Below are 25046 nucleotides of genomic sequence, written 5' to 3' on the forward strand. Positions count from 1 at the left end.
AGCACGGTAGTTGCTCAACACAAACAGATGAAGACCTAGGAATTGGTTGTCGTAATACAGCTTTGTGCTTAATAGGCAAGGGTGTGTGTGGTTAATTCTTTATCATTCCAGACAGCAGTTATCGCTTTGTCTCCCCCTTCAAGTGCCGTGTGAGCACTTTTCCCCCAGTTTTATTGCTTCATTCTTGGAGGTCTGTTTGGAATAGTGCCAGTTATCTTTTTTTCATTTAGGTAAAGTTTACATCAAAATGCTGATTTTATATACGGGGAAAACTGGTGGCTTTTGAATAGTATCCCTGTCACCTTTTACATGAATGTGTACAAAGTTTAAAAAGGCAAATGGTATTAGAATGAGTATTGTGAGAGACAGCAGTCCTCTGTCCCATAAATTCTGGCTTCCTATGGTTCTCACTCCTCAGAGGAGCACTGTCAACTCTTCTAGCTGACTTTTCTTTTTTCCTGGAGTTTATTTCCATATTTAACACAACTTCTATTACAGAATTTTTATTTTTCAGTTTTGAATATTATCTACTAATTTCTTTGCATAGAAGATAGAAATTTGGCACCTTTATACCCTCCCCTCCCTAACAATACTCTTGTTGCAACCTTCTTGGACAGTTTCTGTGTTTACATTTTTCTCTGTATTATTAATCTATATCCAAATTTTCATAAGTAAAAATCTCCTCTTACTATGTTCAAACACCTCAGATAATCTGCCCTAAAACAGTAGGGAGAATGAGACAAGGAGTCCCTTTTCATAGGTGGCTCTGTGTGTGTATGTGTGTGTGTGTGTGTGTGTGTGTGTGTGTAGTTGGGATAGGGCACTAAACAGAAGAAGAGGGCTAGTAAAGGGGATTAAGGAGGAATGGTCAAAGATGTGGGAGGAAAACCTGGAGAAAATGGAAGACAAAGGAAAGAATGTCAAGGAGGAGTGGGTAAACAAAAGTCAAAAGCCACAGAGAAATAACCACAGGAAGACAAAAAGGCATTTAGTGGTTGTTGCCAGAGTCTAGGGATCCAAAGCCTCAATGCAATGGGTAATAACTTTGTATTATTGTCTTGAGGAGCTTGATTCTGAAGAAAAGGAGAAAGAAGGCAGTTAAAAATAGCTAGATGTGGATAAAAAATTAGTTTTTTTTTTGTTTATTTGCTTTTTAAATATTTTATTCATTGATTCATGAGAGACACAGAGGCATAGGCAGAGGAAGAAGTAGGCTCCCTGAGAGGAGCCTGATGTAGGGCTCAATCTCAGAACCCCAGGATCACAACCTGAGCCAAAGGCAGAGGCTCAACCACTGACTCATCCAGGTGCCCTTGTTTGTTTTTGAGATGGGAAAGACTTTAGCATGTTTTCAGGTGACAGTGTAAATTGAAAATCTGTAGGTGACCAGGAATCTCTTCCAATCATCTCTTCAATTGTATTATAATTCAGTGGTAACATTTTCCTATATATTGTACTTCATAATGTTTAATGAGCTGTTCAAAGAGTTATCTGACTTTATCTATACATAAACATTGGAAACTGGCAGTTTACAAGAGGAAATGTCCACTTTATAGATTGGAGCCCAGACCTAAACATGCCCCCTACTCCTAGCCCAGAGCCCTGGCCACCATTTTGCAGATGCCCTTTGAATTTTCCTTTGCCTCTTGGTTGATCTTTGTCATGAAGAATCTCCTCTATTCTTGCTTTTTTTTTTTTTTTTTTTTTTTGGCCAGGCGTATGTGTCCATCTGCCTGCTGCTATCATTTCCTTCAAATCCACAGCTCTATCATGTGTTGACTAACTTCATCACACCATGAAGCTGCTGTTACTATTCAAATCGTACACAGATCCAGACATTTTGCAATGAAAAGAGATTCCCTCCAGTCTAGTAACCTATTTTGAGGACATATTTTTGTATGACTGTCACTAGAAACACCATTATCTTAAACAACATGTGGACTTAGAGCCATACATCAGGATTGATAGCAAAACCATTGTATGTAATTGGAGTTTAACTTGGATACTTATGGTCTTTTGGTGCCAAACTCAACCTGCAGATCTCACCAGGAATATATGTGCTTCTCATTTGACTTGTTTTTATGACTTTGGTCAACCAGAGTTCCAAAGGCTGGTTGATTAAATGGGCAGCAAAAGCATGTGATGATTTTCAGTTCTGCATTATCATTGAAAATATTTGGCAATGAATAGGTTTTCTGGGTGCAGGAACCTCAATAATTCACTTATTCAGTCAATCTATAAAAATTTCTTCAGAGTCTACTATTTTCCAAGAACTATGCCAGACCTATCCTTGCTTTTAAGGGGGAGGGTGGTCTCGGTTTTATAAGAGAGACAGAGAAATCAGCATCATATGAGACTATCATATGCTAAGGGAAAGATGTCTCACTGTGAATGTTGGGTTACAGGATTGCTTTGGAATTCATTTTGGTGGAGTATCAGTTAAAAAAATGCTTTCTGGAGACAGTGGCATGAGTGAGAAGAATGAGCTTAGAGGATGAGTAGGAAGAGTGAGAGTGACAGAGAAGGAAAAGAAGACTGCCAAGCAGGGGAAAAATATGTATGTGCAAGGACTTAGAGGCATGAGCAAGCAATAGAAGGCCTGGCACGTTATAGGAAGAGCAAGCCTGTCATATGTCTGGAGTTCAGGGTGCACATGGATAGGCTTGTGAGTGGTAATGCTGGGGAGGTAAAAGCATGATCCAGATTCTTGAAGGCCTTGGTTCTAAGGAAGTTGGATTTTTAGGAGAATTTTGGAAATTCACAGAGGAGTTCTGAGCAGAAGAGTCATGTAATGCAATCACTCTTTTAGTTATACCAACGTTGAATCAGAAGAAGTGTGACTGGGGTCATGAGACCAGAAAGCCAGGTGACACATTCTGTCCTGAGCTAAGATTATGAATGTAGATAAATAGGAGGGAAGATGAGAGAGACAATAAGATAGAATTACTTGAGCTTCATCACCAGTTTGGTGTAACATGAAGGAGAAGCCTTGTGAATGGTCATGCTGCCTTCTCAGTGATTCCTATTGTGAATTCCTAGAGCTGATGGGGCTAGGATGTGCTTTGTGGTGTCCTGAATAGTTGATTTATACATATGGAAGAATTCAAGAATTTCTGAAGACAGTGCCCAGCTAAAATTTTTAAAATACAGTTTATAAAAAATACCCACATACAAGTGTAAATTTATGGCACCTTTAGTACTGCTGAGTACCTAGATTAAAAAATCCTAGGCCTCCATTTATATTTTATGACTCATGATTAACCATATACAAATGCCACTGCAATTCTGAAATGAAAATACTCTGGATTCTCAAGGACACTTCTCCTCATGTTACAGAAAAGTGGGTACAGTTAATATTAACTGTCAGGCATTCCCTTTCTTTTTTCCAGGTATTATATTTGATCGTAGAAATTTGAAAGTTTTCATAAGTTATGAAATGTGAATACTTCAAACTCAACCAGAAAGCCAAGGAACTTTACTTTTTTTGACACTAGCCTATTGACTCTGGCATCCAGAGAACTGAACTAAACAGTTATATTTGTCTTTGCATCTTTGAGAGTAGAATGGCTTTTACATTTTTTAAAGGGAAAATGTTTACCTTTGTGTTTGCAAACTTCATAAACGTTCACTGCAAACATTAGAGAATCAAAAGAGAAAAAATAAAAAAATAAAAAATGCCATATGGTCTACCATAATTTCATCCCTAAAAACAATGGTCAAAGTTTATGGTGTATCCTCCAGAAATACATGCACATATTTTTTGATGCTATCATATTACAGTTTTTGTAATCTACCTTTCTCAGTCACCGATATCGTGAGAATATGTTTCCATGTAAATATGTAAGTAGCTCTCCTTTGTATTGTTTTATAGATGCATAATTTCATTTTCTTAGTTTTTTTCCCTAAATTTTCATCTAACTGTGTTGCTACGAATATCCCAATACATATTTATTAGTTTTTCCATTCTTTCATTTGAATAAATTCCTGAAGTAGAACTATTGTGTCAAAGGTTACCTATATTTTAAATTTTGGTAAATATTTTCAAGTTAACACTTCAAGGCGATTGAGTACTTTTCTCCACATACTGTTACCCACCTTGATGTAATTAACTTTTGATTTTTTTTTTTTCTTTAGGAAGTAGGAAAACAAAACTTACAACTGCTTGAACTCAGATATATTTTCTCATTAATGGTGTGGCTTATCTGATGTTAATCATTCTTTTACATATTCCCTTTTACAAATTACTTGCTAAAGTTCTTTGCTAAATTTTCTCTCATGTTCCCATTTGTTTATTGACTATGAAAAGCTCTTCATATGTTTAAGTCAAACTTTCTCTTACAACTTATGATTTGGAGATTTGCTAAGAGAGGCTCCCCTTCCCTCAAGATTATAAGTAGAAGAATAAGTTTTATTAAAACCAAAAAAAACTAGGGATAAAAGATCAAGTGAAAAATTAAAAAATAATTATTGAGTTTATTAACAGAAAACATAGGCTATTGGAAAAGACTGTGGCATGGTCTCTAATAAAAGGAGAAATTTGTTTAATTTTACAATAAAATGGAAATAAAGACTAGGATACAGATCATATGAGGGTGGGACAATCTATCTTGTTCACTGCTGTGTCCTCCCAGTAGCAACAACTGGAACACAGAAATTGCTTAATCATATTTTTGGAAATAATGAAAGAATGCATGCATCGAAGCTTGCATGAATGAATATATGAGAACTTGAATTAGGAAATACCTAAACATCAGTATTATTTCTACAAGCATCATTACAACGTCAACTTCCACTATCACTGGGAAACTGGTAATTTAAGTTTGAAAATCCATTTGTTTATTGAGACATTTTTTTCTTCACCTAAGATCCCAGATTTTACTAATGTTTGTTAGGACATTAAATTTGTGTCCTTTATAAACTATAGTGTTAGTTTTTGAGTAATATAACAGTAAGGAGGATAAGAGGATTAAAAAAGAATCAACACCACATTACAGAATCAAGTTAAAGCTGGGCTGACATAAGAACATTCATTATTTTGTGCTTTCCCCTTTAATGAATGACAAAAGAAATTTTGGAATCTTTTTCCTTTGGGATTCTTGAGCAAATCCCAAGGTCTGACAAAAATGTAAAGTATACTGGGAAAAGTATTAAGCAGTAATCTAAAGAATTAACCTCCATTAAAAAAAAAAGGCAAGAGAATGACACTGTTTTCATTATAACCAATTGTTTGATCATTTTAAGGTTGGGTTGGTATATATATACTAATGCCTAAATTCTGAGTTCCAGTTTATGGAATAATACAATAACCTTCCCTCTTTTGTAATTGAGATACTTTCTTGGATGATTAAAAATAGATTCTTATAAGTTGTGTTCTCTAGCATTTTTTTCCCTGAAAGAATAATTCTTTTTTATTAGTGTAATAGCTAATTTTAATTCTATGTCACACAAACCCCTTTAACTTTATATGGTATTTTATATAGTAATGTTTATTTCCTATACAAACTCTCTAGAATGTTTTATCTGTTTTATATCCCATTGAATTCTCCCTGAAACTGCACTAGTTTACAATAATTTTATTACTTTATTAATTAAACGTTTTCCAACAAGCTAGCTATGGCATTTCTTATCATCAAGGGTTCCATTAGTTTTTAATGGTGTGAGACAAAATTACCATTTACCCACATGCAATTTAAGAAGCATCATTAACACAGGAAAAGCACCAGGTGGGATTTCTAATAGTTACTGTTTCTCATTTTTGTTTTTATTTAAAAGGAATAACTGGTTTTGAGATTTTTTTTTTTTTTTTTTTTTTGCTGCTATATTGCCAAATCTTCACTTGGATTTTATGATCGAGATAATTTAAAATAATGTTCTTCTATCTCCTTAGGCACTATTCAACAGTATTTCACTTATGTGCACACAGCTCCAGTCTAGCACTATTCCTAAACAGTCGGGTGACTGTTGTCGGTGCAGACAACAGAACAAAGAAAGTCCTGCATGGACTCAGGCAGAGGGTGCAGCTGAGGAGGGTGTGGGCAGTGCCAGAGGAGTGGCCACAGAACTGCCTCTGCTATCAGGGGAGCAGGAGCATTGGGACTGAAAAGATCCAGGGGTCCAGAAAACCAGAAGAAATCCTAGGACTCTTGTAAGGTGGACGCTCATTATCTTTCCTGAACTCTTGAGAAGAGGTTACATGTCATTTGATAGATAATGCTTGCCCTCTTGGAGGTGGAAAGTACCCATTGCTATAAAATAAATGTAAGAGAACCAATCAGGATTACTCAGGCAATGAAGTTTGTAGCAACATAGATAGTCTCAGAAGACTGAGAAAATACAGCTATCCTGCAATTCAGTGTATTATAAAACATACAGAACATGTTACAGAACCCCTATTACCTATAAACCCTAACCAGAAGTATACATTTATTTGAGTCTTTGGCAAAATACTTGTCAGCTATAGACAAAAGGAAAAACAAAAACCAGATATACCAAAAGAGGTGTTATGAAGCCAGTTTGGGCAATCATTTCAGATTTTGCTTTGATCGGATGGTTACTGTTCTAGGATATAAAGGAATTAGAATAGGAGAGGAAAATCACAGTTTCACAAAGTCAGGGGTTCAGGCAAGATCTAAACTCTTTGACACAAAATAAACAAAATTCAGTGAAATTGACCAGTATTCCAAGATATTTTTCATCAAAGAGTGGGATGTATTCAGGAATAATGTACTTGTTTGACCCAGGAAAGACAAATTAAAACATCTTTAATCATCTCCTAAAAAATGTTTTATAAATCTTAACTGAATATTCTGTTGATAAATGAGAAGTGTTGTCTCACTCCCTAGTCTGTATGTCCTCTCTTTTGAGTGTTTTGAAAATGAATAGATGCACGTTAGTACGTTATAGGGGTGTGCAGTCTATTTATAGAGCAGTTGGCTCCAGGGGATTTTTATATGAAAGTATTAAATGTAATTCAATTTGATAAATATTTATTAATTGCTTATTATAGTTTTATCATCTGACATATACTGTGTCTTGGTGAGCACACTACATTACAGGACAAATTTTTGTTTCATTGCAAAGAGAATTGCTGTAATAGAGGCGTATTAAGAAAAAAATGTAGCGAGGAAAAAATATGAATGAAGTCTTCTAAATGTGGAAGTTTTGACACCTAAGAAGAAATAGTTTACTTCCTAAGATTAACATATTTTATGTCAAGCCAATTCTATACTTCCTGCTTCTATCAATCGGCATTTTTAATTAATTGCCCAGTAAATACATATCTGGATACAGAAAATACTTAGGCTCATTTATAGCAGTATTGTATGGGTGGCTATTTTTTTTTTCCTTTGTCTGCACAATGATTATGTGCTAGATGGATCTCCTGTTAGTATATATCAATTCAATATTTGTGTTGCCTACAAAAGAGAAAAATCAACAAAGTTATTGATGAGCTTCTGTGTTGCATTTACTCGTCTAGAGTAGTATTCCTGTATTTTGAACCTGACCGAAATCAGTTATTAAATTTTAAGCAAGTCACTCTATCACTTTGAATGAGAGATGCCATTTGGATGGATTGCTTTTAGCATTGGTACATAGGAAGACTCCAAAAATTCTTCTCTGGAACAATTAAATTATCACATAATTTACTGGGTAGGTTGTATTTTATTTGAGATGACACTCACTAACACTAGATTTCTAGGGATCTAGTAAAACATTTTTTGGTGCTGCTGGATTCCTATCATTTGCTCTATTTTCCTTCAGTGTGCTTTTATTGTGCTTGAAGCTGACAGAAAATTGCTATAGCCAATCACCAAAAAGTGCTTATTTTTTTATGATGTTTTATTTTCATTGCTCAACATTAACATAATGAAACTTTAGATTTTTCTATTAAAACAATGCAGTACATGTGAAGTGTCATGATGAATGACAATTTCTTGTGATATACATTTTGGCGCTTGTAAAATAAAGATTGACATTAGAGCTTCCTGGATTGGATACTCTCCAATTTTATTTAGAGGCTATATAAAAAGCAAACACATATCTCTCTCACACACACACACACACACACCCACACACACACGCGCGCAATATTCCTAACCAGAAGAAAAGTAATAGAAATTATTTATTGGAGCATTGCTATTTCTATAAATATTATTATTCAGCATCTACTAATGTGACAGAGAATTTTGTTGAAAGTAGTGAGCCACTGAGAAAATTTCTTAATTTTCTTTCATCTGAATAGCATAAAATTAGTGAACTTAAAAAAGAAACAAAACATTTCTTGAGTGTACCTTTAATGAGCTTTGACTGCTTTTGTTTTGAATCATTTTTAGTAAAATGGCACAGAAATTAAGATACATACAATGGCAACAGTAGACATGTAATGAAAGTCTGGAATTAAAATTCAGCGTGTGTGGAACACATACTGCAACCAATCAGTGGTATATACCAAAGGTCCAATTCTCAGGGAATTGGGCGAGGAGAGTTGGGTCAGAGGGGTGCTTCAACTTTGTTGTTGTGTATTGTGCACTCTCTAAAGCTGGGCACATTCTAGAGGAGAAAAATGACAGAAGTGGTTTAGCCACAGAGGGTTTTGGCATCAGACACCTTCAATTTCATGTCTTGTCTCCAAGTGATCTTGGGGAAGTCACTTCATCTCTCTCAGACCTGGTAACGTTTTCTCAACTGAAAAAAGGAAAACAGGGTTGGATGGTTTTAAGATGCAGATAGGATGAAGCAGTAAAAGCTCCGACCACAATGCTTGGCACCCAGGGCTAATCAATAAATAGTTACCATCCTACCTATCATATTTGTATTGCTTCTACTTGTAGCAAAGCCACAGTGACCCATTAGGTGGCTAGATTTGTGACACATATTTCTTTATTGAATTTAATTGAATAGCCAGGATTTTGGTAATGAAAAGTACTATTCTTAGGAATAATAGCTGACATTTATGAGCATTCACTATGTGCCTAGCATAGTGCTAAGCATGTATGTCTTGTATGTGTGTGCATGTGCACACATACAGATACCCACACCGAGTCTCATTTCATTCTCTCCAAATATCTACAACTTTATCACCATGTTAAAGAGGAGGAAATGGAGGCCAGGGAACATCAGTCTCTAGTCCAGCATCTCTCCCTTATTAAGTGATGGCAGTGGGCGGTACACTTAGGTAGTCCTAGGGCTCACATCTTTAACAGTAGGAAGAAAGCGATAGACTGAGTCTTAAATGAACACGAATAATTCCCTTCAATGATGAGTCACAAGAAATGTAGAATACTGAGAGAGAGGAAATGACAACAGAAAACAAAACAGAGAAATTGGTGCTTTAGAAAGTAAAATCCTTTTTAGAGGTGAATGAACCGGAGATATTCTCACCATTTAAAAAATACATTTGCAAAGGATGTGATTTAGATTTGTTGAAATTCTTCTCTTTGGGGTTCAGTTATCTCAGTTGGAAGTGAGCTTATTAAAACAAATGAACTCTAAGGTTCTTTCTCTGGTTCTAACTTACATTTTTTTCTTCGTGAGTTCTAATCAGCTATGAATAACATTTCCTGCTTCTCCATGTGTCACTCAGAGGGGGTCCCATCTAATGTCTGGTCACCTCTCATTACATTTCAGAGCTGTAAGTTGACAACCGACTCCACTGCCTGTCACTTTGCTCTCATGTCACGGGGGCTTTGCTGGGGGTACAGAGGGAAAGAAACTGGGCAGTATGATGGCCAAGGGGCTCCCTTATTAGCAGTGGAAGCAAGTATCGACAATGTCGGCATAACTCTCTCATACACAAACACTTCCGTGACTATCCCACAGAGAAATCCATGTATGAAAACAGAATTTAGTCACATTTAATATTTTAGCCAGCAACCTGACTTTTGTCCTTAAAATTTTGTGTTTTGTGCTGCCAGGGAATGAAGGGTGGATGGGCTAAAACAGGGCCTTTTAGCCTTATCTGAATGGTTAAATAAAGTGTCTGTCCAGAAGAAGTATGGTCATCAAAATCTTGTCCATTGAAGCAGTCTATTATTTCAGCCTTAACAGCGTTCTCAAAAAAAGAGACCTTCTGGTGTGCCTATCCTAGTGGTGCAATGTGGGATGGAGACATAGCAATGGACTGTGTGCATGGAGCTTGAAGAGAGGAGCAAGAGGTACTGGTGAGGTGAATGAGTCATCTGACAGGTAGGCGATGTGGCCGGGTCGACCAAGGATCAGACAACTGGGGTTCTTAGGCTGACTGCAGCCCTCAGTAGCTTTGTACCACACGGTAGCCCAATTCGGTCACAAAGAGTGAGATGATGTCATGGAAGCACTTTGGAAGCAATAAATCACAGATGTGAAGTAGTTCGGTGACTGACTTCATTGTGAGAGGGCTTGGTTGAAGGCTGTCTTCCACAATGACAGCAGCATTGCCATAATAAAATCTGCAAAAAAGCAGGATAAGTATTCCCAGAGCCCCATGGACATAAATAAGAAAGTACGTTGGCAGTGTGTGCTGGAATTTAAGTGCTGGAGAGGTTATATGGTATTAAAGAGGAAAGTTAGCAATGGAGTCAGCCATGGTCGATTTCTGTCATCTACTCAGTTATCTTAACATTTTCATAGTTTGGAACTGTGAAGAATGGACTGGTTAATATAACTTTGGAAAATTAGAAACTTAGAAGACACAATTCACCAGGAAGTGTTGGACATTTTAAATACCTGAAATTTTAGACACATGCTTAAAACCGTGTACTTATCCAAGTTGCCATAAATATTGCTTTATGGTAGAAATAACCCCAGGAAATTCTGGTGTCTTCTTTGTTTCTTGAATGACAGTCTTAAGTAATCAAAGTCAGGCACATATATTAGCTCATCTTAGTGGTGAACATTACTGGCCAAGTACCTTAAGATATAATTAATCAAAGTGCCAGAGTAACTTGATAGCAGGGTTTTTCATCCTCACCACTGTCAATATTTTGGGACCCATAATTCTTTGTTGTGGGTCACTGTCCTGTACCTTGGGGGGTGTTTGTTAAGCATCCTTGGCCTCTACTCACTACCTGCCGGTAGCACCTTTCAGTTGTGATGACCAAAATGTCCCTTGATGTTGCCAAATACCCCTGGGGAACAAAACTGTCTTCATTTGAGAGCCACTGCTCTGCAGTGACTTGAGAGCCTTCAGCTTTCATGACTCAGAATTCCCAAAATTCCAGGATTGTAAAAGTAGTTAGATATATATTATAGAGAATAAGTCCATATATATTTAAATGTTGTGTTTCTAACATATCCCTCATGCTAACTCTCTCTTTTGGCTTTGTTATAAAGATGCATAGTTCTCTTCATGGCCAGACAGTGTGCTTGTGAGGGCAGGGACCGGATTGTATTTCTAAGGATCTGTATCTGTTTCTCTTCTAGCTCTGCAGTCTCTTGAATTTTCATCCACCTTCTGTGTTTCATTATTACACCTCCTCAGGTGACTCTCAAAGTAGATGGAAATATAGGTGTACTTGCTTGTTCCTCCAGGCCTTTGAAATGGATATTATTTCCATTTAGTTCATCTGTGCCTCCCGTGTCTTACAAAAAATTTTTTTTTCATACTAACTCATTGTCTTCTAGGTACCCACGCACATCTTTGGGTTAACTTTATCATCGTTCCCTCTTTGCTTCCTCTGACAATCAATTAAAACAGGTTGTATTACTTCTAAATCTACAGTCTTCCAATTCTTCTTTTCAACCAACAATCTCTCTAAAGTACCCCCTAGCTTTTAGCTGGACAATTGTCGCTATCTTCTAACTGCCCTTCTTGCCTTTAGGCTTTCTTCCACATGTATATTTTACAGAGTTAGACTGGTATCTCTGAAACACACCCCTTCCAACAAATCCTTTAGCCCTCTAACGACTAGCGACTGACCCTGATTTACTTCTTCAACCCTATTTCTTATAACTGGAGCTAAAGATAATCTCTCCTTAACCTATACTTCTTTAGCACTTTATCTATTAATTTTTTTAATTCTGTCATTGTCTCTAAACCATTTTTTCTTTTGTATTTTAGATAATTTTGATTTATATTTGAGGAAGAAACATAAACCCCCTTTAAAGTCTGAATATATATTTGGGAATTGGAGAATCTACTTCTACTTAAGTACTTTAAAGTTACTTTAAAGATTATTTTAGAGAACTACAATATGCAGATGGTTATAAAATACTCTATATAGAATTCATGCATCCCTGATGTTGATACTGTTTATTTTTCTTCTTGGAATTTAGCACAGAGCAGGCCTTCTTTACCTCCTCATCTTATGGTGGGACATGAATATGCAAATATAGTTTCTATATTAAAAAATTGTACATGAAACTTAATCTGCATTTCACTTCAATGGGTATTAAAAATACTTGCTTAGGAGAGGCTGACTCTACAAAGTTCAAATATGGAGGTAACATAGATAATTAGAGAGAGCCATGATTGTCTAGTGGCACTTACTGCCTGACCGCCATTGGTCTATTTATTGGAGGGGCGTGAACACATATTGAACTTGCTGTTTGTCATCAAGAATGCTAACGCAGTTACGTGGGAGAAGGCCTTGGCTTGAGCCCAGGTTGGTAGTAAATATAGGCCATTACTAGTTGATGTCTGTTTGATGGTCTGTGTGAAATGAGTCAGTGGTCTCAGTCCAGTTATTAGAAGACAGGTGTCTACATCTCAAAACATCATGACAATTGGCACTAATTAGCACCCCTATTAGGAGTCTCAGCAGAGAACAGAGGAATAAGTCAGGGGAGAGGAGAGATTATTGTTTGTTCTGCTCTTCAAGAGTTTCCTTTCCAACAACAAATGATGAGAAATCCCCCCACTTCAGATAAAGAAGTCTTTGGAGATATAAGCAGAAAATAATGCTACTAGAAGAAGAATATTTTCAGAAGAGCTAGACATTTCCAATATTGAAAGAAAGGTTAATTATTTGTCCATCATCATTCTCTTACCTTCCTTTCTACTCTCAAATCCCTTTGTGTTTTAGAACTGGACTTTTGGTCTCCTTTCTCTTCTGTATCCCGGGGAACCTGTTCTGAGATGAAAGAACATCTGGTTGGGTATCTACTCTATTCTTTCATCAGCTCATCTGCAGACCTCTTTGTGCTCCTGGTTTCCTCACTGGATTTACGATAACTTCGTTCTCATGTGCATAAAATTGCTGGGCGTATGGGTTCAATGGCTACCCGTTGATGTATTTTCCCCTATCACATACTTAACTCCGTTGTATTGGAATACAAGTCTCTTACACTCTGCTGTTCTGTCTTCCCCACTGTTCTGAGCTCCTTGAGATCTGGGCCCTTGCTTGATTCCTTTTAGCATCCTTGCACTTGGTACCCTGCGGGGCACATATTAGGTACTCAGGAAGGAAATACAAGAAAGAAACAATGAGCGAATGAATGAATGCATTCTCAGCCTGTTGGAGACATATATTGACATGTAGGAGTGAAGTGAGTAGTAGTATGAAAGAAACAGATTTTAAGAGACAGAGTGGTAGGAATTTGTAATTCTATTCTATTTGGTGCCTTTGAAATTCTCACACTCGCATTTTGAATGGTTGCTTAGTGTTCCAATCCATGCAAACCATCTTACACAATTGCTTTGTAATCGGTATAATTTAGCTTTGTAACTGAGAGCCTGCTCCAGTGTGTGTTTATAGAGGGAAATTTCTGTGTTCTCTGTTAGAGTTTATAGTCTCACCACTGCTAAATCCAGTGTTCTTCATTTCATGTGAATTAATAATTTAATGCCTATGATTTTTGACTATCCTAACCATTGAAATTGCATACGACAAAAGGGAGAATTTCATAAATATGAAAAATCATGACTATATTTTGGTACCCCAAATAAATATATTAGAACTGTTTTACTCAGATATATTAGAATTGAGTAAATGTTCCCAAGCGTTTTGCTTTTTTCAAAATATAATCATCGCAAAAAAATGTTTAAAGTACTATTTTTAAATCATAAACCTAAAAATAACTGTCAAAATGTCTAAAAAAGAGAGCTTAATTTGATTCTTATTTTGATTATTCACTTGAATAAATTACTGATGTTTTAAATAGGACTATTAAATGTAGCAAATGGTGAATATAAATTAGTATATGTTGACAAAAATATGTAATAAAGTACATAGACTGAATAAAATTTTAAAATTCTAGAATTATTTGTTAAGATTTTTGACTAGTAAAATGCTTTCTCCTCTGCATGTAAATTTTGACTAGGGTAGTTTCTTTCAGAATTTTATGAGAAAAAATGTCTGTCACCTGAATGTTGATTAGAAACAACTTCAGAAATATGACAATTTTCATATTGTCATTTGCAGCGATGTTATTTTCCTTAGTTCAACATTATACTTGTTTATCTTGAACATTAGACTATCGAGTACACAGATAGCAAATCTACAAATCCTCTGAGTCTCAGAACCAGATAAGTCTTGTATTAGTTGTCAGGACTACACCAGAGCAGAGTATTTATCAAAGGAAAGGGGAAATCCAGATATACAGGTTTGTGACATAGGACCATATACATTTGAAACCAGGGCAAATCAGTTCAGATGTTGCAATCTTTAATAGCAGAACAAGAAACACAGATGGACCATTGCCCTCATTCATTCTTTAATTTTACAGGTACTTTAGAATATCTTCGATTACAAGCCAAATGGTATATCTTGTAAGGCAAAATTCTACCAAGATTATAGCTTGTGCAGAGTTCATGTGCATATTAGTGCTGCATTAGATAATTCAGATTAGTTTCAAGCAGCAGAAGTTTCTGCTAAGCACTTAGTAAAATATATTGTCAGTAAAGCATACGGTAGTGCAGATCCACATAGAATTTCTATTCACAATAATCAATTTGTCAGCTGATCAATAGGATTCATGATCTAAAGTATCCCAATATGTTATGCTTTCGTGCCTTTGCTATCATCAGTAAAAATCTCATTGGATTTGTTTCCTTGATGCTCGTTGCAACAGTCTCTAGAAAGCAGAGCTCACAGAATGGTTTTAAATTCCATCCCTTAATTCAGTTTATGGGGCCTCACCTTCAAAGTTTTTGCATCCCCTTAAGACATATTTGTGCTCGCCTTTCTTTTTGATGAAGTTGTAATTAGTCCTGGGGAGCAGTTGCTTCTAATTAACTAGGAGGAAGAAATCACAACTGAAGTTTTATAACAAATCATTAGATATTCTGATATCAGACCAATATATGATGAATTCTGTGATATGAATCTGTTATGTATTTTAAAAATAATCCTGCTGATTCTTGTTTGTGATCATTATACTTTTGTTTTTAGTGGCAATTTTTGAGAAGACAAATATCTTGATTTTGAGTTGCCCAGGGCGATAGAATTTCTACCATGCACATACATAGCATTTTGCTGTAACTCATTTATTTCATGCAAACAATAAGATGCAAAATACCCATTCTAACACTAGTTTGCATTTAATAGTCACATTAATTTATTTTTAGCTAAGGTACTTTTAAAATGAAGGACACCAAAGTACTCTTTTAAAAAGATGAGGAAGGTGGCTGTTTTAATGAAACAAGTATCTGATTTCATCTCACAGCTGATGACCTCATCCTATACTTTTGAAGAGTAATGGTGTCTGCCCCTGTCACTTAACTTAAACAAAAGTATTATAGTTACAAAAGTTTGGGATCCCAACACTTAGAATTAAAATATTTATTTATTTTTGCATATGATTCTCTTCCTGTAGGACTACTAGTTCATTGTAGATACAGTAAATATGCCACATAGTAAAAATAGGCTATAATTTATCTTTGATAATCATAAACTTTATGGGAAGAAGAAAAATGAAACCTGTCTCTTAGTATGAAATAGCTTTTTATAAGATACTACAAGATATATGGAAATGGTCTCTGTAGGTTAGTAGTCTTCTTTCATGGTTAAAATACACACATATACAAACAGATGTAAACTATATTTTTGATATACAGCTCATGTTTGGGTCTAAAAGGTGGCCCCCTCAGGGTGTGATTTAATCAGAATCCTAAAAAAAAATCTGCTAAAGTTAGGGAGGGAAGCTAATGTTTCCTTGACCTTGGACTTCATTTCTGACTTTTACAGTACAAAAAGTTAGCATTATGTAATGAAATCATATTAGTAAATTGCATCAATAGGTACGTATTTCTCATGTTCAGGCTCCAAGTACAACTTGAACAATCTTTGGGTGAGGAGAATGGATGATCGCTGTACCATTTATAGAACACTGTAAGCTAGGTTAAACATCTTCTTTGCTATATGGGAACCAGATTAAAAAGTTTTTTGAGGGCCTTTATTAAGCGTGTGTTTTGTGTCTGGGGAAGGGGATGAACTGGAGTAGAGGGAGTTGTTAGTCAACTATTTCTGCAACATGCTTATATGATAAAAAATGTATGTGGAAGATTACCCTGTTTTTTTTTTTTTTTTTTTTGGTCAGATAGAGTCTCCCTTCACACGCAGCAAAAAAGTTTGCTTGGTGTCTAATCAAGCAACACTGCTTCTTCAGATTTGAAGGAGAACTCAGAAAGTTAGTGTTTTTTTTTTTATTCTTCTTCATTTAAGTATTATTTTTTAATTGCAGCGTATTAAACATAAAATCTGGTACAATCTTTAAAAATAAATAGGACCTAACTATAAATGGGCCCTGTTGTGTTTTTATCTTTGACAAGCAAGTAATTGCTTCTCAAATTTATCAGTTTGTTTATGCAAAAACCATTTACCAAGCCTAGCTCAAAAGCATCAATTTCATCATTATCATCTTATTAATTTAGCCAAGCTATAACACAGCTGATTATTCCTGAGTAATATCCTCTGCAGCACATCATGTGTGGCAAAACCATCTGTACAGTACCTATTTAATAAATAAACCCTCGGCTAAATGTCTCTGTTTATTGAGAACTAATGTTTATAGAAAATATAATGGAACTCAATAAATAACTCAGCTTCATCAACCTGCATATGAATCAGTGCGAAGAACGCTGACATCATCACCTTTCAAGTACCAGAGAAAGCAAAATTACCCAAAAGAGCTATAGAGTCAATATTAAGGCATTAAAACTGCAATGAAGGCATATTAATGCTTAAAACTTCATTGTTGGCAGTGGAATTGGCACAATGGACATATTTTATAACTCTAGGAATACTTAGGCTTTATGGCTGCTTCTTTGTTGACTGCCTTGCACTTAATGTAGTTTTCCACTTTAAATAAAAAAAACCCTCAAGATCTTTAAAAAAAAAAAAAACAAGAAAATTGCTGATTCTAAGCATTCATTTTTAAAATAATGCAAACTGCTGATTCCAATTGTTCAGATTTAAGGAAAAAAAAAAAAGCTAACTCCTTTAACTCCATGCTTCCTGATTTCATATTAGTAGCAACTAGATATTTTGAGGCAAAGGTTTGTTTAAAAAGTCACCATTTTTTTTTAAAGAGATTATTCTGAGCGATAGCATTAGTACTGACGATGTGAGAAGGATTAGATCATTTTGCAAAGAAAAGCCAAGTTTGGATGTTTTGGGCCATTGTTATTAATGATATAAATAATAATAATATGAATATGCATGCCACAAATTTAAGGGAGTACAATTGTTTAACATATTCATATTGACTTTCATCACTGGGATATTAACAATATTTAGGTTAATAAGTTGAAGTTTTATGCTAGTACAAATCTCATGGAGCAAAGTGGATTGCTTTAAAATAGATCAGGAAAATGGGTTCATTTCTTATAACTTGTTTTAAAAGTCTGTCCGTACTTTGCTTTCCAGAAATAAAGTTTCATTGCAAAGAGAAAACAAAAGAAGGTTGTCTTTATTCACATACAAGGAATGACCTTTGCTGATCTTTGAATGCAACTCTACTTTAGAGCATCCGTAATGTCTACTTTCATGTTGAAGCCTCCTTGTTATTTAGCTTAAAAGCCCACAGGACTTCAGGTTTTCACCAAGGCTCAACCCTGATGTAATTTAAAAGTGAGGGAGGGATGCCTGGGTGGCTCAGTGGTTAAGCATCTGCCTTCAGCTCAGGGTGTGATCCTTAAGTCCTGGGATCGAGTCCCACGTCCCGCTCCCTGCATGGAGCCTGCTTCTCTCTCTGCCTGTGTCTCTGCCTCTCATTCTCTCTCTCTCTCTCTCTCTCTCTCTCTCTCTGTGTCTCATGAATCAATAAATAAATATTTTAAAAAATTTAAAATTGAGGCACCGACCTGTTGCCGGGGGCGTGTTGGCTCATTCTGCAGGCCTCCGTTCTACTTGTGCTCATGCAGCCCTGAGACCCACCCGCATACCCTTTTCCAGGGGAAGACCTGTGAGTTCGCACTTTGCAGAGGTTTCCTCAAGGTTATGAGATCTTTAGAAGTTCCAATGGTAAGGGGCGCAGAGTTGCTGATATATTTTTCAACTGCCAATGTAAAAGCAGAGTGTTTTTTTGCTTTGTTTTGCTGTTGTTGTTCAAAACAGTTATTGATGAGTCTCACCAGAGAAGGAGGCCAAAGTGCGCTACCTCAGGAAGGGGTAAGATCCCTTCTATAATCTGCAGACGTCAGTTTTCCTTCCTAGATGCGGGTTCTATTATTCTAGATGTACAATTTTCTCTCTCTCTTAGTGTTTCAGTTTATGCAGCGGGCTCTGTGGTTTGCACAGAGACTACCCATTCCCCAGACCTAGGAGGGTTTGGGGGGTAATCCTAACAGAATCACGGTACCTCCTAAATTAGGCAAATGCCTCAAACAAAATGAATACCACATCAAAAGGACAGAAAGATAGTGAAATGGTGCCAGTAATTGCCTTGTGGGGCAACTCGGCTTAAACAACTTAAAGCTTGCAAACACTGCACCCACACTACCCAGAAGAATACTTTTGTTCCAGGGTTTAAATTGCAAGCTAGGGAGCCAACAAATCTAAAACCCTTCTGTCTGGGTGCCAGAGCACGCAGTGTGCCTCTGACATATGCCTATAAGTAAACCTGCATCTGGCACATCAGCAGTTTTGAATGGCATGGGTTAGTGACCAAAGTCAACTTCCCACGTAGTCCGTCACGACCAGGCCCAGATCAGCAAAAAGGCTGTTGGATCGACTAATTATATCTACTTTAAGATGACCTGTGGTTTAAAGCAGCAAAAATAGAGGCATGCTAGCAAATAAGCTGCATACCATCAAATGGTGATCACCCAGAGGGCTCCTGAGATCAAGCAAAGTAAATTTTTATCTATTTGTTCTGAGTTTGCTTCAGTGTCTAGCCCTCCATTGTGTAATCCATAAAGTCGCTTTCATTCCATTTTAAGAAATCAATTTTAGATATTTCTGATGAGTGGTGATGTCAGGCCTTACCATTTTGAGGCAAGAAATCAAAATACCAATTCCAGTCATCCACCACCCAGTGGGTAACAATGAGGCCGTGCATAAGAGAGAGGGAGAGTGGGCCTCCCATCAACGTGAGAAGTTTGGATATTTTTGCATGCTGTGATATTTTGAATGCCGTGGCCTGACACAGCTCTTAACCAAATAGTCTTGATCTAGTCCTTAGGACTCATTTTTTAAAAAGGAGCAGTGATTTAGCTTCTATCTGCTAAGAACCAATATCAAGGACCACTGAGCATGACAGACCACAATTCAAGGTTATAATGCCCAAGCCACAGATGCAAGGACAAACCTTTCCCATAGGCAAGGCGTACTCTCAGAGAAATCCAGAAATCGGTCAATCTGATGCATATCCTGTGAAAATTCTTGGCTTGGCAGGGAAGAACAATTAGGAAAGAGGTAGCACGTTTTTAGCTTTCTTTCATCTTTACAAGGAATAGAAGGATTTACAGTTCCAAAGACAATATCGCAATAAATACCGATAAGGAGATGGTAGTTTCAGTTGGATTATTTTGCCGCAGTAAAATATATTTATTTGTTTGTTCAGCCAGTCATGCAGTAGGATTTATCAGGTGCCTATTTTGTGCGAGGCATTGGGATATGTTAGCATAAGTTTCATAGAACACACAGTCTCGTGGAGAATTGAAAGGTTATAGAAATAAATGCAAAATTCAACCATGAGAAGGACTAGATAGGACAGATGTAAAATGGAGGTGGGGGCAACATTTCAAACAAAAGAAATAACCCCCTAAAATACTGCAGTGGTAAAGGAATCCATGGTGCTTGCAGAGAACTGAGAGAGTAGTGTGGGAAGACAGTAGCGAGCAAGGGACATCTGGTGAAAGATGAACCCAGAGAACTTGGTAAGATCTGGTCTTTAGGGCAATGTTATGGTCCATCCATATCATCCATGATTCATTGTTTGGAGGATTCATTACAGAGCCCCACGACAGAAAATATTTGCCATCAATTGCTGTTATTATTCATTCCTTCAACTGAGATTTCATTAAAGAAATCTTGCCACGCAAGGAATAGGCCCGGGAAGCCTCGTGGTGATCCACATGAATGTGGTCTCTGCACTCATGGAACTTGCAGCCTATCAGGAAGGATGAATGATAAATAAATACAGGTGCACCAAATGTTATAAAAGAGGAAGCACAAGGTTTATGACCAGGGAGCCTTTTCTGGAGGACGCTTCCCTGAGAAATGATTTAAGTTGATGTAACGAGGAAAACTGGAGTTAAGAATCCTAAGTATCCACTAGAGACCATGAGGAAGAAAGTGGCAGGGGGTGAGGTTAAAGGCAAAGGGGATGTGGGGCTTGAAGCCTCAGCGACTTTGTAGCTGACAGTGACAACCGGTATGTTTTTGCTCGACCCCTAACAAGGTGGTCACCTTTTTACATTTTTCCTCTGTAGGAATACATGTGTTTTGTGGAATGAGGACTTCTTTGTGAAATAGCTCATCTTAACACATGCAGCATAGCCTGGGTCATCTCCCACCCCATGCCCAGCTGCTGTGCAAGGGCCACAGTTGCCTTTCACCACAGTTCTGTGATGGATAAGGACCCAAAGACCCTTGACGGGCCATCTTTTGTCCTTGGACCCCAATTGAAGCAGTGGGATTCTGCATCTGGGGTCAAGGTTAGTTAAGCTGTGGTATAATAGGGCCAATGACCTACCTCTTTTTTTTTCTCCTTTGTTCTTATATTTTCTCTTTTTGGGAAACTCACATGGAAATATGTAAACCCTCTTTTTCCCATTAAACTCCTAGGGAAGGAAGGAGAGGAGGGGATTGGAAATCCTGGGCTGAAGCAGACAGATGGTGGAGTGAGCTGAAGTGGGGCTCACTGTAGTTTATAGACTTCCTAAAGTTTCCAGTTCTCTGCATCATTCTGACAAAGACTAAATTGCTCAGCAGCACTCTGTAATCTCTCCCTTTCCTGGATTGCAGCTCTGTTTCATACTGGGGATCAGACCAAAACAATAGCTATAGGACAAGGTATTGGAATGAGTGAGAATCAATCCAACCCTACAGAATCTTGCACACTTTATGTATGACATGGCTTAGACACCACTGGATACAATATAGAAGTTTGCCTTATATTCCACATCATCCTTCTAAAGGAAATGATTCTGTATTTCACACGTGGACATGTTTATGGCCTAAATGTCAGACTGTCCTAGACCTATGTCTTAATATGTTACATCTATTGTTTCAGCTTGTACTGGTTATATAGAAAGAATCATTATATTAAAGCATAAATTAAATTAATTGTGGCCCAGGAAATAAAAACTCTCGAAACAATAGTGTTAAGAAAAAAAAAAACACAGTTTGTACAACTTCTTCTACGTTCAGTGAAACTTTCCTAAAAGCTACTTACTATTTTTAAAAGTTTTTAGTTTCACACGACTGTTCATACTGCTGAGCTAAGCAAAACTGATGTCACTTTTTCTTGCAGAAAGGATAAAATAAGATTTATAAAATATATTCATAAAATTTACAACATAGTTTAGTCAAAAGAGTCATTTCTTACTTAATGCATTTTAAATTATTTGTGTTTATTTTAACCTCTTTCCTATAAATCTGTAGTTACTCTGGCAAGCCAAATTATAAGCATCCTGGTGGCTACTGCTCATTAGGTGGGGAGACAGGTTTGATTAGAGGGGGTGGCTTGGGTGAGCAGGGCCATTCCTTATACAGTGATGGTCTTCACACAGCGTGGTGATGAAAAGCTTGTTGGAACCCTACGAGTCCATCACTTAATTGACACCGTTTGGCATCATTTTTTCCTCTTCATTTGCTGGTAGAGTTTTTCCTGATGCTAAAGGTTGATTTCTCCTGCTGTACTCGAATTTGCAGACAAAGAGCTCTATCAGGTACACTTCATCACCAATCTGAGTTAGAATAGGATAATTGTTTAAAGATTTTACACAGTCATGACAATCCATATGAAGAAGGTAAAATTCACTTAGTGTCCCTGTGACTTAGCAGTCAGATGAAGGAAAGAGAGCTCCTGAAGTCTTGGATTGTTACTGTTTTTTAATAGCTTTGGAGTAATTTTTCTTTGTCTTTCAAGTATAATAAAAGATCAAGGATGTATCTATTTGTAGGATAAATTTCACTTTTTAAACAAAGTTTTTGTTTCCTTTGGAATGGGGCTAAGGCTAGATGATATGGCTACAGTACCAGGACAGTTCGATTTTTTAAAAAAAGTCGTTTAGAGTAAGATAATCCCCTCGTTGGTCAGAATGTCCTCAGTGTGATAGAGTAGATGCTAACCATAGCCAACTAATATAAGTGATGTAACTTTAAATCTTTTGGTCATCTGCTGTCATATAGAATAGTATTTAACTACAGACCAACCATGCGTGTATCTGAAAATTATGTGAAAACTCTTACTGACTAAAGGGAAGTTTACAGTAGAATCAGAAAGCCATTGATGAAATTATAAAGCTTATTTCATTAAGTCATTCATTTTTATTCAGCGAATGCTTTGAAGTATTACTATGCTTATGTTAAGAGAATCTTCAGGTTAATGTTAAAATGTTCACCAGGTCACTGATTTTTAACCCTATGCCCTTTTTTAATAATATGTATTTTGTGATGGTTAATTTAATCATCAAGTGGAGATCACAGATAATACCTACCTATACACATCATTTACAAAAATCTGCAATGCCATAATTATAATACTTATGAAATAAAAAATATGTAATAAAATAATATGTAAATGTAAAAGTCCGTAAATGAAAAACATGTAATAAAATAATATGTCAATGTAAAAGTCCGTAGATGTTCTGATACCACTATGCTCATTAACAAAAACACCCATCAAAATGTCTAAATTGCCCTCTCGGTATTGAGGTCATCCCTCCTGATATCCACTCCAGGAATCACGGAGTTCCCAGATATCTGGGAATATACCTGTTTTATTTTTCGCTCTGTGTCCAGTTCTAGACATGGTATTTGGCATGGACTTAGTGCTCAATATTCATACAGTGGATGTTGAATGAGCAAAAGAAGAAAACAAAACAAAACAAATCCAGACCTCTTCCTTCAGGAATTTCTCATCTAGTTGGGATGGCAGTTCACTTCAGTAATACATAACGCAAAGCACTGGCTCCGCACGCATTCCAAGAACTGGGTTCATGGTGTGTGCTGCAGGAATTTAAGAAAGAGGGGACCCATCCTTTGCAGGCAGAAGCTAAGGACTACTGTGGCTCTCAGACATTAGGGCAGTGGTGCAGTTTTATGCATTTAAACCAGTGTCTGCTCAGTGTAGGTGCTGGGCCAGGTGAAGAGGGAGGACGGGTTAGTAAGGCCCTGTGCTCCCAGAGCTTCCTTTCTAGAGCATTTTCAACTTCTGTGTCAGAAGCCCTGGAGGAATGGTTAAATGCATATTTCCAGGCCCAACCTCGGGTACTCCAATCTGCATTTAACCAAGTGTTAGAGATTAATTCTAACGTAATTCATGAGTCTCACTTTAAGGAACAACAGTTACGGGTGGACAAAGAACCCAATGTGTTCCTCCTGAGGATTTTCAGCATATGAAAAAGGAATGGCAACCCTTGGGGGAATTTTGAGAATCATCTTGAAAGGGAACTTCCCATAGTCATTTCATAAATAAATGAATGTAAAAGATGAGGAGTATATTTTTATGACGTCATTATAAGATTGATGCTGTTTATAAAATACCATCGTTTTAACATTCTTGTGATAGTAAAAATAGTCTTGATTAGAGGTGTTGCACTTACATGTTTTCTTTTGCTGGTATAAGAAATGGAAATGTATTGAGGACGGAAATATATTGAAGAGAAAAATAATTGTTCTGTTTCGCAAGATAATTTTTTTTTTTTTTGAGGGAGAGACCTTTAAATATTTAAAATCAGGTTTTGTTTTTTGTTTCCTGCTCCTTGCCATCATTATAAAGGCTATTTTGACTTAAATGGTGAAACGAAGTATTATGTAATAAAGCAAGTTAGTTATTTCTTTCATTAGCAACTTTAAAAGTTGTCTTCTTAACACCATGATATACTAAAATTATTTCTAGGAATCTTTTTTTATTGTCTTAAATTTCTTTTTAAGAAACACTTTAAGGATTAACCAAAAGTGTTTACAATTTTTCTCATTAGGTTAATACTTTATTATCATTACCTTGAAGTTTTTAACTGTAATTAAAATCATAATGCGTCTCATGACACATGCCCTTCTAATAGTATACAGCTGATAAAATTTTAAATATGGAGTAGCTGCCCTGTTTACAAACAGAAAAGCTTAATTCTTAAGATAGCAAAGACTTAACATAGGTTTTTTTGACTTTATATATTTGAATCCAGTTTTTAAAAAGATAATGGGTGGAAGCAGAATAAAAGAGTTTTCAAGTTTTATTATAATATACCATGGAGTTCCAAATAGAGGGGAAACAGTGACTCTGATAAATAAAGACCTGCAGTTGTAGATAATTCATTGCCTGTTCCTTTAGGCACTAGACCCCCACCCTGACAGAAGCTCCCTGCCTAAACTTCATCCTCCTGAAAATGAAATCAGTCCACCACACACAATCCTAATTTTGAATCAGAGATCATCTGCCTTTTTTTTTTAAATAATTGATATTTTATGTAATTGATATTATATTTAAATCAATCACAAATTCACACATTAGAGAAAGCA

At 36.5% G+C, this 25046-nt stretch overlaps 1 long non-coding RNA gene across 7 annotated transcripts in view; it reads right to left on the minus strand.

Annotated features, from left to right (window-relative positions):
- The window catches only part of LOC100686866, a 60821-nt gene that overhangs the window by 30350 nt on the left and 5425 nt on the right, over positions 1 to 25046 (minus strand). Inside the window, exon 3 of one of the 7 annotated variants that reach the window (XR_005385194.1) lies at positions 8278 to 8685. The exons of the other annotated variants lie outside the window; for them this stretch is intronic. This is a non-coding gene — a long non-coding RNA (uncharacterized LOC100686866). Of the gene's footprint in view, positions 1 to 8277; positions 8686 to 25046 lie in introns of those variants that run through there. 7 annotated transcript variants of the gene reach the window in all.

The sequence above is a fragment of the Canis lupus genome, chromosome 37 (genome assembly GCF_011100685.1).
Source record: "Canis lupus familiaris isolate Mischka breed German Shepherd chromosome 37, alternate assembly UU_Cfam_GSD_1.0, whole genome shotgun sequence".
NCBI classification, from domain to species: Eukaryota; Metazoa; Chordata; class Mammalia; order Carnivora; family Canidae; genus Canis; species Canis lupus.